Source organism: Corvus brachyrhynchos, unplaced genomic scaffold (assembly GCF_000691975.1).
Source record: "Corvus brachyrhynchos isolate BGI_N302 unplaced genomic scaffold, ASM69197v1 scaffold69, whole genome shotgun sequence".
In the NCBI taxonomy this organism is placed as follows: domain Eukaryota; kingdom Metazoa; phylum Chordata; class Aves; order Passeriformes; family Corvidae; genus Corvus; species Corvus brachyrhynchos.
Genome location: NW_008240228.1, coordinates 4,822,360 through 4,830,924, shown reverse-complemented (window position 1 = coordinate 4,830,924; position 8,565 = coordinate 4,822,360). Strand labels below are relative to the sequence as shown.

Below are 8,565 nucleotides of genomic sequence, written 5' to 3'. Positions count from 1 at the left end.
GGAGGGGTTGGGGGGGGAGAGAAAAAGAAAAAAAAGAAAATTGGTTTTTTTCCCTCACCTGGGATAAAATTCCCACTGGCTGCTCACTCCGAGAAAATGCTGCCACAATCCTGATCCACAGGCCATTAGAGACTGTGAGTCTTCCCAATGGCTTCACGGGAGTTTCAACCAGGTCATTACTAAACCCAGAGAAAAATAAAACTGAGGGCTTTGCAGTGCTGCACATCGGAGAAACGCAGGGAGCCACGCACATCCCTAAGGATCACAGCTCCCAGGGCACTGATGGTGGCCAAACAGGCTTGGATTATCACCTAGAGCCCATCCAGTACTTAAACTGATGATGGATTTCCATCCATGCTTGCAGTAATGGCCGGACATTCATTAACTCTTTTCTCACTCATTATCTCCCTCCTTTAAAAGGGTGCTCACAGCAAAACCGGGATCAATAGTTAGGAAAACAGATTTTTCATTTGACAGCTGTGTAAAAACACACCTTTATTTTGTATACAGCCCTCTACTGACTCTGCTTACTCATTAAAGATTTTCCTTTTTAACAGCCATAAAATTATTACTCACATTTTTGTTAGAAGCCTGAATTCCTCATCAGAGCTGTGCTAAGACCTGTCCATTTTTGTAATGAGAGAGAGGGAGGAGGCAGCTCCTGCTCTAAGGAGGTTGCAATTTTAGCATGTAAGAGACAAAGAAGTGCAGATAACCCATCCAGGAGGCAGGAGGGGTTGAGGACAAGGTAAAGGTGATAAAACCAAACAAACAACCCTGTTGTGTTTAATAACTTCAGCCTCAGTTTATGCTGTTACAGGATTTCAATATTTTTCAGATTATGCAATCTGATTTAGTAATCAGTTGCTCAATACGTGTCTTGTTCTTCCTCGTCTCTGCTGCAAGAGCTGATGGAGGCAAAAGGCTCTCGTGTCCTGGTGGGAAGAACCACTCTCACATTCAAAAGTTAAGACTGACCCAAGGGATCATCAATCAGTAGCTCACTTTAAAATTCTCTTTAAAATGTTTTACTAGCTCACTTTACTTGGCATTTTTATCACTATCTGTATCTCTAAAGCAGTGATATAATTAGTAAAGCTATTAATGTTTCTTATGTTTAGTCTTACAAAAGCTACAAATATCTATAAATCTGGCTTACAACAAAATAAATAATGACAATAATTCTGTCAAGCATCAATATAATTTGCCGGACAGCATTGTGTAAACCAAGCAAATATCTGAACCATTAATGAGCTTAATCTGTGCCATTTAACCGCCCCCTCAGTAAATTGTTCTGCAGGCCAGAGATGGGTCTCCAGCTTAGTAACTCTGCAAATTTCCCACAAAAGTGACCAGCCTGACTTAATCCAGTTCTGCCTCACACTCTCCTACAACTAGAGACAATTTCTTACCGAACGTGTAGGAAAGGGGTTTTTTCCCCCATCCGTGTAAAACTTTGGGTTTTCAGAGAAGCTGATGTTCTGCATGGATCCATGTTCCCTAAGAGAAAAACCCAAATGAAGCAAACCAAAAAAACCTGCCACCTGAAAATAACTACCCTTTCCCTTTTTTTCCTGACAATATTCACTTTTTAGTGGTGAGGGCGTTCACTCAGGACAAGACAGAGTCAGTTATAAGACTCTGCTCTGTGTTGTTCAAACCAGTAACAGGAATCTGGGTGGCAGCATCTTCGCCTTAGGGTTAGGTTCTCTCATTCAAGCCAAAATTTATGCCTCAGGCAGGAGAAACTTTTCATCTCTAAAACATCAAACCATGATGCTGCAGAGTCATGCTTTTTGTCGTATTGCCTGCTCCCAATACAGGGATTTTTGTGAAAACTCCTGGACAGCTCACGTCCCCAAGACTTTGAACCATAGCATGGGCCATCCTTTATTCTGCTAACACTTGATTTTTCTTTAAAATTGAGTGGGTTTCAACATATGCACCAAAAAAAACCCAAACAACCAAAAAAACCCCACCAACAGAAAGGGCAGACCGAGCCTTGGCAAAAGCATATAAACCCACCACCCATGGCATCACCATTTCAAAAACAAAATAAATGTCTGCTCTCATGAGCCCCGAGTAAAAGCCCCTTTAAGTAAAAGTATTAGAAGAATACATCAGCTATAAGATACAATACCAGTGACTAATACCACAGGATGGGCATTTTTAACTTTCACTCTGAAATGACTGGATGATAAGAGAGTACAATATATATTTTGAATTCAGGGTGAGAAGATCTTTTTAATATAAGTGTTTTATGATGTAGTCATACATCATTTCTAACTAAAATGCTAAACAAAACACCATCCTTTTCTGAAACATAGATAATGATGGATTTTTGTTATTCTATTTTATTCCATAAGATAGTTTTTCAACCCAAACTTTTATTTTATTGATGACATAAGAAGGCCCCAGTACATCTTCTTTCATATATGAGACAATTTCATGAAAACTGTGAGCTAAAACTCAAATGTCATTACAGAGACAGAATTTCTGGATACGTGATCGCTTATTGGGATAGTCCCAAAAGATGGGATTAAAGGAGATTAAAAGGACCAGGTATGTTTTGTTGATTGCTTTGGCACTTGAAAAGCCCTCTGATCTCAGAGCAGGAGTTTTGTGGGTATTATTATAATAATAATGGGGATCTTGGAGGACGGAAGGTGGATAAGCAGAAGGGAACTAAATCCAATAATGTTTGTACTGTCACAAAGCCAGGATGGTTTGGGATATGATTTAATCCTATGGAGCAGACCTACCCAACACTCCTAAGGAAGAGATAGACAAATAAATATACCCAGTAAAATAGAGGCATATCTGCAAAGTGAAATCCCTCACCCTTCCCTGGGCAAAATATTTTATTCCATCAGCTCCCAAACTCGCCAATAATTTGCCTCTGAGTGTGCTGAGCAAGAATCCCAGCAAATCTCTGCCTCCTCCACTTTATAGCCTCAGTGAAACACGACATCCAAGGATTTGCCTGTGCTTTCTGTCTCTTTCCTTGTTTGTTTTCATGTGTACCACCAAAACAGACTGTCACTACCTAAAAGGAACCAAAATGTTTTAAATACTGACTACTGCAAAAATATGAAACACCTTTTTTAGTACTTGGTTCAAACAGCGGGATCGAGGGGGGAAGGAAAATGGCATTTCCACTACTCTGGTGTTGAGGATGGATGGCTGCTCACTGCACCAGTGCCTTTCCAAACACCTTACTGTGTCTCTCACAAGATAATTTCTTCCATAGTCTCTTGTCCCAGAGACTCCCAAGCTTGGTTGTGTTTTTAAAAAAGAGCTTTCCTGGAAAAGCTGATGTTAGAATGGCAGTGCGAAGTTGTACAAATTTTATCACTTCTGTGCTTCAAGAAAATCTGAATTAAACCCTCAACTTGTAACACTTTAATCCATTCTTCCACGGAGCTGGACCAAGTGATGAGCCAGCCCATGGCAGACACATCTGCAGCAGAGACACAGGGCCTGCTTTTACAGCAGTAAAATAATAAATTTTAAAAACTCCAGGCCTGTAGTTGTTCTTGTTTTGAGTTCTTACACTGACTACTTTGCCCATATACCGCCTGAAGATTTTGGCCGTGGTGCCTAATCAGAACAATAGTTCAGAAGAAGCCAGCAGTCCTGGTTACAATTAGTTGGGACTATTTTAACTACCTGTTTGGTTGTTACAGATTTAAGAAGGACTGGCTGGTGAGAAGAAGGTTCTGGCAAAAACATCTCTGCTGAGTCAGAAACACTTACGGATTTTTTATTTTCTAATTTTTATTTTCTACGTTCAGCAACATAGTTTGGAAAGACTGCTTAAAAAACCTGAGATACATCCTTTCCTGTTTTTCATATCCATTCCTGACTCTTAGCTCTCCAAGGAAGTTTGTATTTCTTATTTACACACAGTGGCCAGCACAGCACCCTCCTGTCCCCAGAGCTCAGTCAGAAAAGAAATAAAAACAATCTGAAGAACAAGTGGATCACACAATCAGTGTGATCTTCCCCTAAATCCTGGATGAAACACCTCACGAAATCCACACGGGAAAGCCTGAATGCATTAACCAGAAAAAAATATTAAAAAAAAAAAAAAAAGAGAGATCTGTGAAAGAAGTTCCACTTAAAATAAAAGGCAGCAGAGACCAAACTCTAAGAGTCCAGGTTTCAAATGAGCTTTCATTATTCATTGACCCAGGTTTCTTCTTTGTGCCATGCAGAAAGCAAAAGGTTAAACTGGTGCCGATGGGAGCAGGGACGGGAGGGTGGGTGCTGTGGACAGCTTGGCCCCACACAGCTGGGGAGGGGATGCTTTGGCTGTGCACTCAGAACTTCCCAGCATAAGGGTGCAGCAGCTCAGCTAATTGGGGAAGATAAAAGGCAGGTTTTTATGAGACAGACACCATCATTATCAGAAATGAAGGATAAAAACTTGAGCAGCTACATCTTATTTTATCGCTGGGAAGTCTCAGAAGGAAAAAAGAATTATCAAAGTTTTTGATAGTTCCATTTAACCACAAGAAAACTATGTTAATGTAACCTTAAAGGTTTGACTGAAACCTATGAAATCAAGGCAACTCACAGTCCAGGCCTCAGCTTCTTCCCTAAGCCACCTGTAGTGCTGGGTCTGTGTGAGACACAAACGGTGCCTGCTTGGGGACAGTATAATTTATATGGGCAGACCACGCTGCTGTAACCCCAAAACCGACACCCAGCACAGCCCCTAGAGCTGCACACAAAGTGGGCTTCTGTTTCCTATGCTTTCCCTCTGTTTCTCATAAGGAAAACATAAAGACCATAAGCAGTTTCATCACAAACAAATCCAACACGAAACTTCCCTCTCCAAAGCGCAGCCAGGCAGTGAGAAGCAAATGCTTTAATGGCCAAGTTGAAAAAGCCCTGAAAGTCTGGGTTTCTAATGAAAATACTGACAGAGCCTTAACCACCCGGCAGCATGAGCAGGCGCCACCATAATGACCATTTAAGCCCTCTTTTCTGAGAAAGGCTTGGCCCAGCAGCACAGGAGGAGTAAACAGGGCTGGTAACTTAATGACCTTTGAGCATTAGCAGATGGCCTTTTTACGAGCACAGATTAGTAGAACATGGGAGTTTTTAATGGCTACTAACAGGTGCCAAGGCTGCTTTTCCCTTCTCTACCTACCCACAGCCAGTAAAGCACCAATCTGCTCCCATGCCATCCTTTATTTGTCTTTCCACCCCAGCATCTTGGATGACACAGCAACATATGTCCTGCGCCATCCTGGCAAAGCTGTAGGTTAGCCAAAAACACGAGCACCTCACCTTTGGGTGATGGCATTATCAGCTAAGTCCTCATCACAAGATCACTTCTGAGGTACAGCCAGTTCAATGGGGATAGTCAAAACAGTTGCCCCTTCTTTCTGGTTCAAGAGAGATGTGGGAAACCTCAGCAGCAAGTTCCAGAGCTGTTTGAAAGCAAGAGGGAGTCTAAGCAAAGCCAGGGCAGGGGATTCTTTTATTTACAGCATCATGGTGCTCACCTATGACATCCCCAGCTCTGCCCCATTAAAGACACCCTGGTATCTTTATGAGCTGGGGCCACAGTAAATGCTCCATTCATGTCTCTGCAAATATTCCCTCACCCAGCCTTATCCTGGCCCAGGAACAACTCAGAAGCACACCAGGACTCAAGGCAATTACCAAATTGGCTCCTCTGCATTTATCTCTGTGGGTGGGTAGAGGAAAGCCCTCACAATTAATCTCAGATACTGCCTGATTAGACACAACTCAGGGGTTATGATCCTCTCGGAGCCGAGGGGCCTGCTCAGAGTCTGGAGCTGCAGTGAGCCAGCTGAGGCAGCTCCTGCCCTCACCTCAGGTATGGGGAATCACACACAAGTGCAGGTAAAGTGAGGGAAAAAACAGCAAGAGCATGGCTGGGGAGCAGATTATGGCATCCTTCAGCCTCCATTCTTTGGGCTTCCCAATCTTGGCCTCTCTTCTCTCAGCTCCCATTACTGGCCTCCAAATCTCTTAGCCTCCACTCTCTTGGCCTCCCACTCTCAGCCTCCACTCTCTTGAGAGATGCCATATGCCAGTGTCTTATTTTTCCGTAGAAAAAGATAACACGGTGCAAACTCCAGATTTTGTAATGTGTGGTGGCAGTGCCAATCTTGCAACTGTCAGGTTGGAATCCCTTATTAGAAGGAACATATTATGGCTGGGGATTGGGGGAAAAAATTTTTTTTTTGGAAAACTCAGGGAAAAAAATATTCCATGATAAAACAATTAAAATTTGCCACGCAGAGGAATTCATCGTGTCCAGAACAGAATTCCTGGAAAGCAGCACCGTGAGAAGCTTTATGCAAAGTACTGCAAGAAAAAAGCCCCCAGCCCAGACAGCATGAGGCAGTGAAATTGGGAGTCTGCAGAAAACAGTGCATTAAACCATCCACTGTGGGAAATGACACAGGAGAGGGGATGTGGAGCGTGGGGAAAGGAAAATGCTGGCAGCAGCAGCAGCAGCAACAGTGCCGGCACTGGGCCCTCCTGGCACCACTGCTGGTGCCTCTGGGTATGGGGAGACACAGCCCCCAGAGGAAAAAGAAGGTCCAGCAATGGTGCACAAGTCAGTGTGGGGCTAATCCCAGTGGTATCGTGGAAAAAAAATCCAGGTACTATAAGGAAATGGAAAAGCTAAAGATGGAAGCTCCCAACAGAGCAGGGCTGAAGGAGCCGATGCAGGCCTCATCCTGTCATACAGGTGTTTACATAGACAGGAAATAAGAGAACATTTCCATTACCTAACAGAGAGGTGCACTCGGAAGCTGGGCTAATGCCCAGTGTGTTGGATATGTCCACAGGGTCCCTTTCCTTCCCGCTCATGATTCCCTTTGGGAGCTCTCTTGCAGTGCCATTGGGATTGTGCAGCGTTTCACGAGAAAATGCAATTTCTTGTTGAGACACGGGGTCTGCTTCTGGCTGAACCTGAAGGAAAGAGGGATAAAAAAACAGAATCAGAGCTTCAAAAAACTTTGGGAAGAGTATTGCTGTGCAAAAGCTAAATGAAACATGAATTAAAGGTAAGAGAAGGATGTGCTAAAAGGCCTGATGGTCTGGTGACATCAAATTTCAGAACAAACAGGAGTAACTTATAGAGATGCCAGATCTGGCAGGAGTTACTGATGTCTACAGACCTCCCCAATGAGAGAATTAAGCCAAACTCTTGAAACTGCATTGTCTAAAGAGAGACCTGGGCTTTACGTGACAGATATGGGGATCCTCACCCTGCAACCAAGCAGGCAAGCTCAGTTGTAAGCCCACAAAGGGGCATGGGGTAGCACGCTGCTGAGCCCTGAACTCACACAGCCCTGCAGAGCCCTGGTAAATGCATTACAGGGGAGGACCCAGCCTTTCATCAGCCTCCAGCAGGAAAAGGGAGAAAGTCCTCTGAAGTGGGTGTTCTTCCTAGGAGCATTGGGCCAGAGGCGGAACACGGTGAGGCAGCTGAGTGTGCGGACAAGACACAACCAGAACTCATTAACTCACCGCTGTGGTGCTGGTGGTGCCTCCAGGGAGACCACACAGCAGCACAGAAAACCCTGGAGACTAATTGAACATGGTTAATTATTAGGTAGTTTAAGATATATTTGAATTTCTTTATTGTGTTCATGTTGTTTATTGCAGTTATTTTTGGCTGGGGAAATGGTACCTTGCAGGAACTTTGGAAAGAGCCATTTGGAAGGGACTCGTGTCCCTCGGGGCTGGGGTGACACGTGGCTAAGCTACCTCAGTCCCCTCCCAAGTCCCTCCAGTGCCTGCCAGCATCAGATGGCAACCTGCCCCAGTACATGCTCTTGTAAAAGGACACCGCAAAGCAAACACCTTGACTGGCAGGAGGCAGGTTTCTGCTGCAATCCACAACATTTGAAAAATAATTTGTTCCGTCAGTGAAAGCCAGCAGTGGGGTCACAACCCTCCCAAATACCACGATATAACCATGGACTTGGAGGTCTAGGCTTTAGCCGGCCTAAGACTTTATGAGCTGGAAATCTGCTCAGAAACTTCACCTTCGTAAAGGTGGATCAATTTACGTCCCTGCATCAAGGGCTGGCTAATGCTGTGGGTTTCTGTGCATGAGCTGAAGAGCGAGGCCGGCCTAGTGCAATGGCATAACCAGTGCAACCACGTCAAAGGCAGTGGAGAGACGCTCTCTTCAGTGGAGGGTGCACTCATGTGACTGCTCTTTGCCGGAGATCATGAGATTATATGAACGCTGAAATTTAAAGCGAAATCGGGTGTGAACTAAGTCGGTTGAGGTGAAGGGAAATGCATGCGGGAGTCTCTGCAAAGCCAACACACAGAAAAGTTTTGTTCCAAACTATGTCGAGTCTTTAAGCCATTTCTGCTGAGTGTTCAACCCACGTTTCAGCTCGCCTGGCTCAAGCTCTGAACACTGAGACCCAAGGATCTGCTCTGCGGAGAATTAATTCCTGGCAGCCAAGTTCAAGTCTCCAGACACAGGGGATATTACTCCCAGGGACAAATTTGGCCACTGGCATCCGTATTCAGCCCTGGATGAGCAGGAAT

At 44.3% G+C, this 8,565-nt stretch overlaps 1 long non-coding RNA gene across 1 annotated transcript in view; it reads right to left on the bottom strand.

Annotated features, from left to right (window-relative positions):
- Positions 1 to 5,304: 5,304 nt before the first annotated feature.
- The window catches only part of LOC108449368, a 96,772-nt gene continuing 93,511 nt past the window's right edge, over positions 5,305 to 8,565 (bottom strand). Inside the window, exons 3-4 of the long non-coding RNA XR_001865536.1 lie at positions 6,780 to 6,963; positions 5,305 to 5,441 (exon numbers count right to left, since the gene is read on the bottom strand). This is a non-coding gene — a long non-coding RNA (uncharacterized LOC108449368). The remainder of the gene's footprint in view (positions 5,442 to 6,779; positions 6,964 to 8,565) is intronic.